The sequence below is a fragment of the Zootermopsis nevadensis genome, unplaced genomic scaffold (genome assembly GCF_977971745.1).
Source record: "Zootermopsis nevadensis isolate Lab colony 2312 unplaced genomic scaffold, Znev_1.0 Znev_ptg000028l, whole genome shotgun sequence".
In the NCBI taxonomy this organism is placed as follows: domain Eukaryota; kingdom Metazoa; phylum Arthropoda; class Insecta; order Blattodea; family Termopsidae; genus Zootermopsis; species Zootermopsis nevadensis.
Window position 1 is genome coordinate 24596801 of NW_028259160.1, and position 13688 is coordinate 24610488.

At 46.6% G+C, this 13688-nt stretch overlaps 1 protein-coding gene across 1 annotated transcript in view; it reads right to left on the reverse strand.

Moving 5' to 3' along the window:
• Window positions 1-13688, reverse strand: part of jing (AE binding protein 2 jing) — a 51770-nt gene that overhangs the window by 23247 nt on the left and 14835 nt on the right. The gene's annotated exons all lie outside the window — the stretch shown is intronic.

The window sequence follows — 13688 nt, forward strand, 5'->3', positions numbered from 1 at the left end:
GCGGCTGCCGCAGTTTTTCTCAGCCCCTCCGTCTCCTGACCGTAGTCAGGGAGACCGGATGAACAATGTGCGCACGAGTCGGTCAAAACTGCTTCATGACGGTAATTATCTCCGTATATAATTACACTCGCCGCAAAGATACTAAAATGTTCTTCAGATATGTTGCAGTTACTCCGTGGTCTTCAACCTGCGTGCGCACCGGGCAGAGCTGCGACGCGCATGGCATCAGCACAAAGGAAAATCGTATTCCGCCATCGTGAGCGACCACCAGCTTCTGAGAACAGGGCGCCCGTCCGCAATGTTGCAACATTTCCGGATTCTTAACTCACCACCAACAAATACCTGCTATTTCGTCCGGCTGCAGCTGTCCGCCATTTAATTCCACCCCGAAACCACTTCTCAACAACGTTCTCCGAGCTTCTCACATTCAAGCCACGGCCGGACTACCGCACATCGACTAGTTTCTCCGTTCACACCCGCCATTTTATCTCCCCTTCACTTGCACTCGGTTGCACCGAGCGACCAACAATCCTTTGTATCCGCGAGGTAAAAGGGTTCAAACCTGGCCTCGGAAACCGGCTATCCTGACTGAGGAGGATTCTCGCAGTCTTCCTCAGTCCGTCCAGCAGATCAAATCAGGTAAGTGACCACTTGTTTCCCCATAATTTACAAATCATTATTCGTTGGTCATCCTATCGTCCGAAGGTACATGTACAGGGTGCCCCTAAATAAGATGTCCATAGCTTAACTACGTGATCCTGGGATCATTTTGAGTAGAAAAATTCTAATTAAAAAAAAAATCAGAAATATCATTTTATTGCATTTTTAATGTTTGCAATTTAGTTTTGAGGAACGCACGGCACTAATTCCGAACTGCCTATCACATCTGTGCCTCGAAATGGCAACCATGATTTTTCGACGCAACTTTGAGCTCTTTGTATAAGAAAACTGACAGCATCTTGATCAATTTTTTTTTCAAATCAAAGCTCTAATCAAGATAACTCCGTTTTGCAGGTAAGCAAAATTTGCATACGCGACAATTACATAACCAGAGCGTGGCAAACACTAATTTCGGATCGTGCCCGTGTTAATTACAACTTTTCTACTCAAAATGATCCCAGATCACGTAGTTAAGCTATGGACATCTTATTGCGGGATATTCTGTGTGTGTGTGTGTGTGTGTGAGGGGAGGTCGTGGCCATTTTCGTGAACAAGATCACCGTTGGACGCGTTCAGAAACAGAGGATAGGAGGAACTGAAACTCTTGGCTGTGCCGCGTTCTATGGCGAACCACACCAGAACATCGTAAGCAAATCAGCGTCTTCCGGTTTCTGTCTGACAAAGCGTCAACACGGACGGCGAACAAAGAATCGGAAAGGATGAGGAAGGAGACGGAGATGACCCCAATTTAAGGCACTATCCCGGATGGACTGAGGACAATCCAGACGAAGGATTAGCCTGTCTCCGGGCGGAGATTTGAAACCTGGGACCTCCAAAATACACGAACCACTAAAGAATTAATGACGAATGATTCGATTTTATGAAATGTTCAAAATCTGCAATCGCATTCCGCCATTAAATCCCGTACGAGCTCCCGACATTTCGCGTGCGATCGCAAGAACTTCTAAGGCGTTTTAGCCACCCCTGTCCGGAAACAAACAAACAAACATCCATTCCGCCACGAGCGTCCTGCTTACACAACTGCACCAGTAACAAACAATAACCTCAACCTCGAACGCGACTGAATGGTGCGCGTTCATAACCGGAAGACGAAGTCTAGGTCTAGGTCTAGGTCTAGGGGTCAGATCACGCGGAAATTCAATTTTACTAAATCCCCCCCGACTCTGACGGCAGCGAACAAACTTTTCCTGCGGGGTAGCCAACACAGAAATCGAAAAAGTACAGGAACCCTGTGAGGAACTTGGTATTCCGCGAGGTTCTCACGGACGGCGGTGCGTTCTTCTGCACTGTGACGCCTGTAATGTTGTATGGAGTTCCCGACATATATAAAGAACGTACTGCCTCAACTGACAACCGTTGTTGAAAGAGACAATGACCAACGGAGGGCAGGGAACCGCAGGCCGGCACGCGTCCTCCGGCGTGGCTCCTACAGGACGAGAATCTTTCTTTGCCACAGCGGATTTCATCCCAGACGCCGATCTCCGTCTTCCAAGAAGTAACCCAGAGACGGAATGCGCTGAGAAACAGCGAAGGCGTCGTAACTTTGGAAGTCTACAGTCTGGCGAGGCAATGGTCATAAATCCTGCTTCGCACTCGTGGGGTCCCAGGTTTGAATGTGACCTCTCGTCCTGACGTCGTCGGACTCCGCTGAATTAGTCCGCTCCCCGCCCATATTTTCACTAGGGCAAACTTCAGCATCGCCGTCTCGTTCGCACGATCATCTATGGCCCGGTCTTTGTGGTATTTTCGCTTTGCTTTATAAAGACAGACGCGGGGCCCCCATCCTCCTCCGGGTACGGCGGTCTTAAGCAGCAGCGTCACTGTCGGTCATGACTCATGCAAGAGTCTCGCGGTTAGGTAGTCGCTGGCGTCACACCGCGGAGACCCGGGTCAGCCCATCTGCGACTGTCCTCCGACTTGCCTTTGTCAGTATCATTACACCTCAGGGCAAATATTCAAGAGTTCCACACGTGCGCGCAACAACAACAACCACTGGCTTTTCGAAAGGACAAGCGGTGACGTAAATATACCAGCTCAGGGAAATAAATTTTCGAAAAGTTTCCTCGCCTGAATCAATCAAAAATCGTCTTGAAAGTTTTGAATGTTCAAATCCGAAAAAACAGAGGATAATATGAGTCACCCTATGACAGAGGTTCTCAAACCCTCGTACCTTGTAGCTATGAATATACAGCAACTAAACTGTCTCAACGAAACAGAGGATGTTAAAAAAGTTTTTCATACAAACGACACCCCCTCTAGGGGGGGGGGGGTGCCCCACACTTTGGGAACCTCAGCTCTAAGACACAGAAGCGTTCCAAGTCGTCACATCACGAAAATCGCTTGTCTTCTGGGTTGTTGCTCAGTGCAGTCCGGAAGAAGTTTACCGACGTTTCGGGGGTCCTCGCTGCCTCCATCAACACCTCAAATCCTACCTAGTCACATCACATTCGACTGCGAATCAACACGTCAAATTGATATGGCATTAAAACACAGAATTTTTGACTCATACACGTGTCCACTGCAATCCACGTGATTCGCCCAGCGGCCTCAAAATTACGTAACAAAATATTTCGGGAGTCGAACCGTCGTGGCATGAATCATGGAGATCTGTCAAAACGATTACAATTTTAAAGTGGGTGGCGGGGGACGATACTACACACGCATTTCATAAAAAATGAAATTTTAAAAATTCATGTCGTGCCATAACTGATTTCAAAAGCTGCACCGGTGGACCACGGTTTATTAAAATTCGTTCGTAGTAATGCGAATTTAAAGACAAGTGCCTGCCTTCATAACAAAGTTACTTCCTAAGAATTACGCCCGTCAGATGTCGTCCATAAACACTGACGCACTAGATTCATAACATTTTCCATTAAGCGCATTTGCTAACGCATTAATTACTTCAGAAGTTCTCTATTTTGAGATTGGCAGGCAATTCAAATCAGAACGAACGCATTTCTATAAACTGTCGTCGACCAGAACAGCTTTAAAAATGACGAGTCGACGCTACCCCACCCTGTATTAAGAAACGCCAATTGACTTCTTCAATCCCCGCGGCTCATTACGCAAATATAATTTCGGATGCGAGGGTCGAATTTCAAAAAGGGACCAAGACTTCTTACGTCCGGCATTTAAAACTTCCAAACACAACAAGGCAAAGAAAAGTTGGCCCGGAAAACGTAACACCGTTTCAAAATATCGATAACATTCTTCTCGCTCCGCCCTGAAGACACGCGCAGAAAATTCCTCCTAAATTCGCAAGGCGTCACAAGTCTGAAGACCGTGAGAACTCCAGAGTTAGGTTAAGGTTGCTGCAGTTCGGAGAAGTGCAAATCGATAACTATCGATGGCAGCGCCGAGTTAATACGACGAGCAGAGCTCGAAAGCTGACGGGCTAGTTCGATATTTCATAATCGCTGGATTTTTCACGGAATCGATACAGAGAACAACTGGCGAGCAACTCTTGGACGTCATACAGACCTGATCCAGTGTTTCGCAGAGGCACCCCCCCCCCCCCCACGCTACATTACTTAAAAACTTACCCAGCTATTTTGTGAGTGGGGGGGGGGGAGGCCCCCTAGAACTTCACGTCTTTTACCAACCACGCACGAAATATCTACACGCTTCATTTTCTTTGTGAAATAAAATAACATCTACGTAGAATAATATTATTTGGGCATTCAATGACCATAGACATTTTTTCTCAAACGCCGAAGGACTCCGATAATAAAAACACCTGACCTAGTGCCACTTTGTCCACCAGAAATCCCACACGGACTGGCCTACGGCGCAGGACTTACAAATTCGAGTCCGTCCAGCGATGTTCTGAGACTCAAGACGCCGTGTAAGTGAAGTTACCTTGGAGATGTCCACCTTCACTGCGTCTCGAGAACAGCCAATTACTCTGATCGGCTGTTGTCTCTGCACTTGAAATCTGAACCTGTCTGCTCGACCTGAACAACCAAATTTTATGAGGGCCCGCACCAACGCAATCCCGCCATAAATACCCCCGCAACTCGTAACTGGTCTTAAATTTTGAATTTAACACGGCGATCCGATTCGTCCCCCCCCCCCCCCACATCAGGCAGGTCATTGTTGCACTGTAACTGTTCAGCAACAATGCATGAACAGTGTTCCAACAATTAACTCGGTTACCACGGCCACGTCGTGACACTAACGCTGGCAACAATGACCTCCGAAACGAAAAGTCTTCGCCAAACGCCCGAAAGATTCATCGCCGATCTTCGCACTACAATTCTGTCCTGGAACCAGAGCACCCGGTTCGAACCCGAGCTCGGCAAAGTTAATGTCAGTTTCTTCGTCCAAGTGGCTGTCGACTGACTCGAGTTTGCAGCTTCGAGGGCGGTCAGGCTACTCGGACCTTTTTATGTCTGTCTGCACTAAAAGTTTCGGGGGGCCTGGACGAGACTCAAAGTCAAACAGAGGCAGGTTTGAGTATGTCCCAACTGATCATAATTCAAATTTGAACAGGCCAGCCAATCACAGACGTTCTCTGGAGGGTGAGGACTCACAATCCGCCAATCATGTATGGAGGAAGATAGGTAAACAAATTGTAGGACGCCTGGAGAGGGCTGTCTTCTGGGTTGTTGGTAGACGTTTACCGACGTTTCAGAGGTCCTTGCTACCTCCATCATCGCCCTGATAAAACTGTTAAACTTGTACCAAGAACCCAGAAGACAGCCATCTTCAGACTCACCGCCGTGAAAACCTCAAATCGGACGATTCCTTCTGATTTTATTAGAACTTAACCACAACGTATCCCAAAGCAAAGTTAAAAAGCAACGGCCATAAAGCATCTCCCTGCATCAGACCACGCAGACTTCAGGTTTCACTTAAACACGCTGTAAGTAACCAAACACGTTTCACGGGAACGCCAAATTCTTCTCGTGTTCTACAAATGGCTTACATATCATCTCCAGTGTCTGACGAATGCAGAATATCGAATGTCATCTTACATTCCACACTTCAGAGAACTCGGACACAATTTCACACGCGTTCGGGCATGTCGAGTGGTGCCGAGGGGTCTACGCGCCTGATTACGAAACCGACAATTACGACAGTGCCCAGGGCGGACGCATCTAAAGCCTGGAGGCCCTCACATCGCCCAATCTTCAGGTGATGTCTGGCTTCGACATCGAAAGTGGCACGTGGAGCGGCGCATCTGCATAGATTTCTTGGGTCTTATAGATTCTTGACGTCTCCTACGCAAAGTTTGGCGTTCGTACCGAAAGACTCAACAGAACGTCAGGTTTTTTTTATAACAAACGCGCTCAAAGATTTGAGCGACTCTCCCGTACCACGCTGACACAATCAATCTCACAGTTCCGTTCTTCAATCACTTCATCCAGATTTGAAACCCCGGACGCCGATTTTATACTCTTTGTACACAAAAGGCTTTAATCATTGTCCCCTATCCACATTCTCCGTACCGTAAATAAAAAAGATTGTATTTTCTTTCAGGTGAAACAAATATTTGATGTCGTAGAGCCGAATCCCGGACTACGGAGATAACAAACATCGCACAGGACACGGAGGTTCAGTGCGTTTAAATGTTTGGGTTCGCCTCGCGTGTTGCTGGCCGTGTAACCAGCGGAGCGCTCGCTGTGTCGTGTGTCTGATCGCTCGCGGTCAATGGACCCACAGCAGCCAAGGCCACCAGAGAGCATGCATTTCTCCCGCGCCGCGGCCTATTTCACCACACGGGGATGTTGACCCAGGTCTTGGAACAGCCAACCCATCTGGAGACTCGCCTCTAGGAAAGTCTCTGGATCTCCGTTACAAAAGTTCAGTTGCTTAGTTTTTGTAAAGTTTGACGTCGGAAAGGAGCGCACACTCACGCACTCTGTGGGCGAAATGCGGAATTATTCAGAGTAAAAGCTGGTGGTGTCACCGAGGAAATGACCCGGGTACCGGCTGGAAAGAAAGTTGGGCCCCAGAAAAATCCTCCACTGCTGAGAATCGAACTCAGGTCGTCCAGCACGCAGCCTATTGGCTAACCTTCATAATTTGCGGTGTTCCTCGGCCATCCCCCCCCCCCCCCGTATCTTACAGCCTGCATTGGCCACGTTTCGGCTCGGAACCGAATCCTAACATCTTGAACAGCTGGACAGATAATGGCACACTCCCTGAACGAATATTTCTGCGGAGGCTTCCATAAAAAAAACGCTCGATGATTCCACACGAGCGATGTTAATGCACACACCGAATGGCGATTAGTCACAGGGCAAAAATTGTCGTTTGTACTTCGTGCTAGACCTTACTATACTGGAACCGTCCACGTTCGTCAACGACGTGTGGGCTTGTAGACAGATACCAACATTTCTAAGCATAATATCCCTACCTTCCGGCAGGGCTTCGGAGTCGGTACTAAAACCTCCGGCTCCTTCATAAAAGCTTTCCGGCCACGTATTTTACGCAAACTGAGGCTGGCAAACAGCGTCAACACATCATCCAAGCCTTCTTCTTATTCTGACACGTGTCCAAAGCAGCCAGGATTCCACGCCAAGTGTTTCTCCACACATCACATAGCGAAGGAACGTTATATTTACTTAGAATAGAAGTTATTTCGTATCTGATAAAGATATTTTCCTAGTAGGAATTTATATATTTTTTAAATTAATTCTGATGCATTGAGCAATCCACAACTCACATATATGCATATTCATTCGTCTTCTTATTAATCATTCTTTGTGTGTAGTGACAATTCGCGTTGTTTCACTGAACTCGATCTTTCGAAAACAATTATCAGCTCTGACAATATGAAATCCAATGCTTATACATCGTATTTCTGCACGAAATAAGAGATGTTTAGACGTCGCACAAAGTCTTATATACCGACTTGGTCCTGCTTTATTCTATACCCAACGACACTGAAAAATATTTCACACGGTCAGTATTCAAACAGGAGGAACTGTGATCCTCTCAGAACATATTTTCAACAAATTTAGCAAAGTTTCTTCGGTTTTACGCAAATTACAAATAAAATCAGAACAGTTCCTAACAGTAGTTGAACTTATACAGCTTAGTGGCATTTAAATAGACCACCGGACAGCCGTAGTGGTATTTAAAAGGGACCGCTAATGGTTTATAAAGGTAAGTGGCTCCATAAGAGATTTCATCACCACCACGTGAATCATCAGGCTACTTTTTAGGCTTATAACCTGTATTTAAATATTACTGCAGAAATCCCAGTCCACACGACTACAAAATTTTCGCTTTAAAAACACGAAGAACAAATGTCGGGGCGAATGTCACCTACTCGACTTCATCTCCCAATTTCCTTTGTCAGACAAAAATGTGTGTGAGCGTTTCTTGTTCCCCCCCCCCCTTTTCGAGCCATCACGAGATCACGGACTCTCACAGCCAACACCGTAATTCATCCCGAGGGACACCCGAAAAAGCAATCGGTTGCCTTGAAAAGAAAATGCTCGTCCTAACCAAAACAAACATCCCGAATGTTCATCGCCCCCTCAACAAAACTCCGCAATTTGAAAAAGTCTTCTTACTTACTTACTTGTCGTCAGTGTGACTCATGATGACGGCGACTTGCGACTGGCGGTCTGATCGCGCGTGGGACACACCTCCCGGACTGCGATCCGGGAGACACCGCCCGCCCGCCCAATTTGCACTTCGTGTAGAGAAACATCCCAGCACCTCCGCGGACATCTGAATCTGCGATTCAAAAGCATCAGCCCGACAGAAAATTCACGGCCTCGAATTCTGTCAGTGACTGTTCCGGTATCGCCGGAAAGAACACGCAATTTTTGCTGTCCTGGGAGAGGAACTCAGAAGCGTCTTCTCGCCGCTAACGTCAAGTCATTTGTCTGTGGAATCAGGACTCTTAAAAAAATAACAATTACAATGAGCTCTGATACGTGGAACTAGACGAAGGTCAGGGCATCAGCTCGACTTATCTGTTTCGTGACTCACCGTCGCAGAGGACGAGATACGCTGTTCACTTTTTCCTGATCATTGCGAAACACAAACCACGCCCACATGAAAATTCTTCACTTTCCGTTTCGTGCGAATTTCACTCGCATTTACAGAGCAAAGCGAATGATCCCGTCTTCATTTCTATTACGATCCGCTGTCGACAACCTTCACCCAGGAGGCTGGGTGGGCCCCAGAGCTTAGGGGCTATGAGAAAAATCCTCTGGCCCCGTCGTGGGGGTCGAACTCCGAGCATCCGACTGAGCTACGTCGGCAATGCGCGTCGTAATATTCAGAAATGTGGTCGAGACGCCTGTCCGAAGTATTCATGGTGGATGTCCAACGGCCGCGGCGTAACTCCCGAGAGCCTGGACGACCCTGACAAATATACACGTGAGTAGGAGGAAAATGATAGCGAACTGATAGCACATGAGACAGATAACCCAGTCATTATTCCTCGTGTTGTACTACCCGATGCGAAATTATTGTCTGGCGTCTGTCTGCATTGTCTGAAAATGACACCGATTGTGTCGAAACAGGGAAACAGAGCGTCCCCCCAAGTTTACACACCCTAACCAGCAAAATGATTTATTCCGAACCCAATAAATAAAATCTACATAAGCTAGGGCAGTGGCGACGAGGCCAGTTTCACGCTCCGGGTACATTTACCCTATCAAAGAGCTCGGGTGGAAAAGAACCCGCGCACACACCGAGAATCGAACTCAGATCGTCCAATTAGAACTGTAATTAAAATGACAAGATTAAGTATTTTTCATAAGTACACGTCACTGGCCTCGATACAAATCTTTTTGGGTGCAGCCAATCACAACGAACGAACGGACTAAATAAAAACTACCGACTGGGATTCGCCTGAAATTCCATCCGCCGGACGTATTCTGGTGACACGATCACGAACCGGAATCGAAAGATCCGGTGGTTCCGGCGGGAAGTCCCGAGTGTCCTTCCCAATTCCCACTTCTGTCAGGTTTCGTGAGTTACAAGGAATAATAATTCGTCGGAACCGGTTTTCTGAGAGCCTGCAAACAGAACCCGAGGTCCATCAGCGCAACCAAATCTCCTCGCGATCCGCCCCCTCCCACTAAATCACTGACTGCGGTTTTTCCCCCCTCACAAACCTTCAAATAGGCCACGACCGATTTCTTCAAATTCATCGATTTGATTTCTACTGATGATTTAAATCTGTTTGGTGATAATACGAGGCGCGTCCTCAAAGTAAGTTTCCCACTCGTCCCACAGCTAGCAAACCTTATATTGCGCGAAGCGACTGTGCGTACGTGATAGAGCAATGACGTAGCATGGCGCATGCACTAACGGCACCTCCCGCGTTCTCACAGTAGCATCGTTGCAGCTGTTGAAGATGGAGGTTCTTATTCCAGCTCCCGCCGACTGTGAAGTGCGGTCAGTGATAATGCTAGGCCGCACACGGCTTGACGGACAGCAAGTCTCCTGCAGGAGTTCAGCTGGGAGGTGTTTAATCATCCACCCTACAGCCCGGACCTCGCTCCCAGTGATTTCCATCTTTTCCTACACCTCAAGAAATTCCTGTCCGGTCAGCGTCAGCGTTTTGAGAATGACAGAGAGGCGGAGATGGTTGTCACACAGTGGTTCCAATCCCAGGCGGCAGACTTCTACGACACAGGTATTCAAAAGTTGGTCCCACGGTATGACCAATGTCTCAATTCCGGTGGCGAATATGTTGAAAAATAGCTGGACACCTGCTGTATCTGTTGCAATAAATATTTCCATGAAATTGTGTTTTGTTTCTGTAAACGGCCCCAGGGAAACTTACTTTAAGGACGAGCCTCGTAGAAACACTCTTGAGGGCCGGACCTTGCTTCGATGCCCGTACGCCCACCCTGTATCAACTGTTCATGCTATCTAGCGCATGTTGAGTAGTTCTTTTAGTGAGGGCTGTGCGGTGGGAGTTTCTCGAGGAAGGAGACATTGAGGTCGACGTGTGTGAGTGGTCCCTGAGCAAACCGAGAGACGGTGGACGGTTAAATGGGGCAGGAATTCCAGTACTTGGGGACGACACAGACAAGTCAGAAAGCCATTCACGATGAAATGCCCGTCATCATTCATCAAAAATATCTTGTCGTCCTGTCTCATACGAAATACAAAAGTTTAGTCTTGCCAGTTGTGCTGCATGGGTGTGAAACTTGGTGTCTCCATTAGGAGGAACACAGATTGAGGGTCTTTGAGTAGGATATTTGGACCTAAAAGCCTGTATTGTTAGGGTGATTAAATCGAGGAGGATGGGAGGAGACAGGAATCAATAGGATAGAGTCCAGTGGCGGGCTATTCTTTGACAAGCCGAGTAGACATTCGACTCTTCAAAGAATATCCTGGGAAGGTGGCGACAGTCGGCATGACCTGTCGTGGCCCATTTCAATTCATTTTATTTCTCAGAAGGGTAAAGGAAGGATTTGTGGATTCCCTTAGTTACTGCGCTTTCCGACAGATGGCAGACAAGAGAGAAGAACTTGTTTCTTGCATTGCGAATCTAATATTCATTCCTGAAAGAAAACCTTGGGTAAAACATGAGGGACGTTCGCAAAATCTCTCCAAGACGAATTTCCCGCGGATTCGCGCCAAGTACGAAGTGTAAAAGATTATTTACCGCAACACCTGAACGTGTTACGTAACGAGTCCACGTGAGTATCGAGCACCCTTTTTTTTAATCTTTTTAGAGTAATTTAAATTGAAATAAAAATTAAATTAACGCAAATACGCATCTCATATCAAAATCTTGCATTTTGCGTCTGGATGCAAAAGATGTTCATCGTGCGTGGAGGGCGGGGGGGGGGGAATCTATTGGGGAAGCCCGGAGAATGCGCGTAGTTACTCGCTCCGTCAGAGGGTCTGGCGAAGACGAGGGACGAAACCCGCACTGGGGGTGGAATTAGAAGGGGGGGGGGCGCAGAAAAGATATACTTCGTTCCACGAAGACACAGCAGACGTCATATTTGGAGTTTCGGGAAAATCCGCAATTATTATTATTATTACTTAATTCATCAGATGACGGAGCCAAGTTCCAAGAAAACTGTTTCCACTTGCTGAAGATCGTGGAACGGAAAGCGAATTAAACTGAACTAAGAAGGATTCGAGGTTTTCACGGCGGTGAGCCCGAGGATGTCCGTCTTCTGGCTCTGCTATGAGTTTACCGACGTTTCAAAGGGATTTGCTGCTTCCATCATCAGGGCGATGAGGACTCAACCCAGAAATTTTCAAAGTGTACGAACCTCCGGAAACCAATTTCGGTCTGAAAGATAAGAGGTTACTTTGAACGTAATTATTTGCATGATATCTGAATACCAATGTACGAACTCCGCCTCAAGCTGTGAGCGTGGGCTGAACACGCAAACCTCCACTTGTCGTAACTGGACCACTTGTCTTGCCCTTATTTCAGGGGGAGAGTTCATAATCTCCTGTCACGCCCACAAAGGATTTGTCAATTGGATGTTCAGTTTCGTTTTAGGAAGCGTCCGGACATCTTTCCTTGTTCCTCTACGTCAGAGTTTCCAAAAGTGCCCTCCCTGGGGGGGGGGGGGGGTGATGTTTGTATGAAAAACTTTTTTTTAAACGAAATTTGGAGAAACTTTTTTAACATCCTTTGCTTGGTTGAGGCAGTTAAGTTGTCTTACAGTGCTGTAGAATTCAGACTCGTAGAGTATCGGCGGTTTTACGAAGTAAACGGCAATATAAGTCTAATTATACCTACGATGAACCTGGAAAAGGACCTTGGAGCGGCCATTTCAAAACTCCAACCTCGGTATGATAAGTTATGTTCACAGAAGCAACCACGTCCATCCCACTAACCCAGGTATGAAGTTTTTAAAATAAATTCATCGAATAATATGTACTAAATTATATAAAAAAAAATGTATATTCATAGCTAAATTTTACGTCAAATCTGTTTTCTTGCAATTGTTTTGGAAGGGGGGCGGGGCGCGCGTGAAATTTATGAAATGTTTTAAGGGGGCGCAAGGTATAAACGTTTTGGGAACCTCTGCTCTACGTAGAAATCTGTGGCAAGGCGACGTCACATTCCTCTACGTCACTTCCTGCGTAAATCGCCGATTCGCCGTCAACTTCAAAATCAGTGGGAAACATCGCTGACGCTTTCCGAGAAATCCAATCTGTCGCATTTCCAAGGTTTTTCTACTTTTCATACGCGACCTTCCCTACTCTTACGTTCCTGAAGCATCCTCAGGCATTTCGTCTTCAACTGCAGGAGATTCGTTTAAAAAAATCGGCGCCCACTAAACGAGGCTTTAGAAAGAAGTGGCTACTCCGGGGGGGGGGGGGGGCATCACAAACGCCTTCCTTTTACTAAAGCTTCAAAGCTTCAGCTGAACATAAATTCTCGTTTCTCTATTTTCCCCACGAGCATAAACAAATGCCAATTCCACTGAAACACATTTCCACTTTACTCACGCGAAATAAAAAACAACAACATAAACAGCTGTTTGCCAAGCATCTGAAACCTACGATTTACAAAATGTGGGACACTTTTTGGGGGCCTTACGTAAGGAATGCTTCAAGAAATGAAACGGGTTCCTAAAAAAAACCATTAATTAAACCAGCATTCGGCTTACGACCCAAAAATGTCTGCTCTAAAACACAGTTCGGTTACAAAATGGAGCACGCCACTATTAACCATTTGAAGCCGAAGATCGTCTTCATAATATTTACGAATCCAGTCCGTACCGCGAAGAAAACACTACACCTCACCATTACGAAAATCAGCTGGTTAACCCTTTGAATCCGAAGCTCGTCTTCATAATATTTACGAATCCAGACCGTACCGCGAAGAAAACACTTCACTTAACCATTAGAAGTCGAATCAGGCGGTACCACATAAGATTTAACAAAAGAACATCCCGGTCGAAGCCTTAAGAATGGTAATCGAACAGTCACGCCCTTGCCAACAACGACAATTATTCAAGAGTTCCATACCCAGACCGCAGAGGCTCTCGATATTTCATTTATAAAAGAATATTATTCAATTATACTTACAGCATTACTGAATCAAG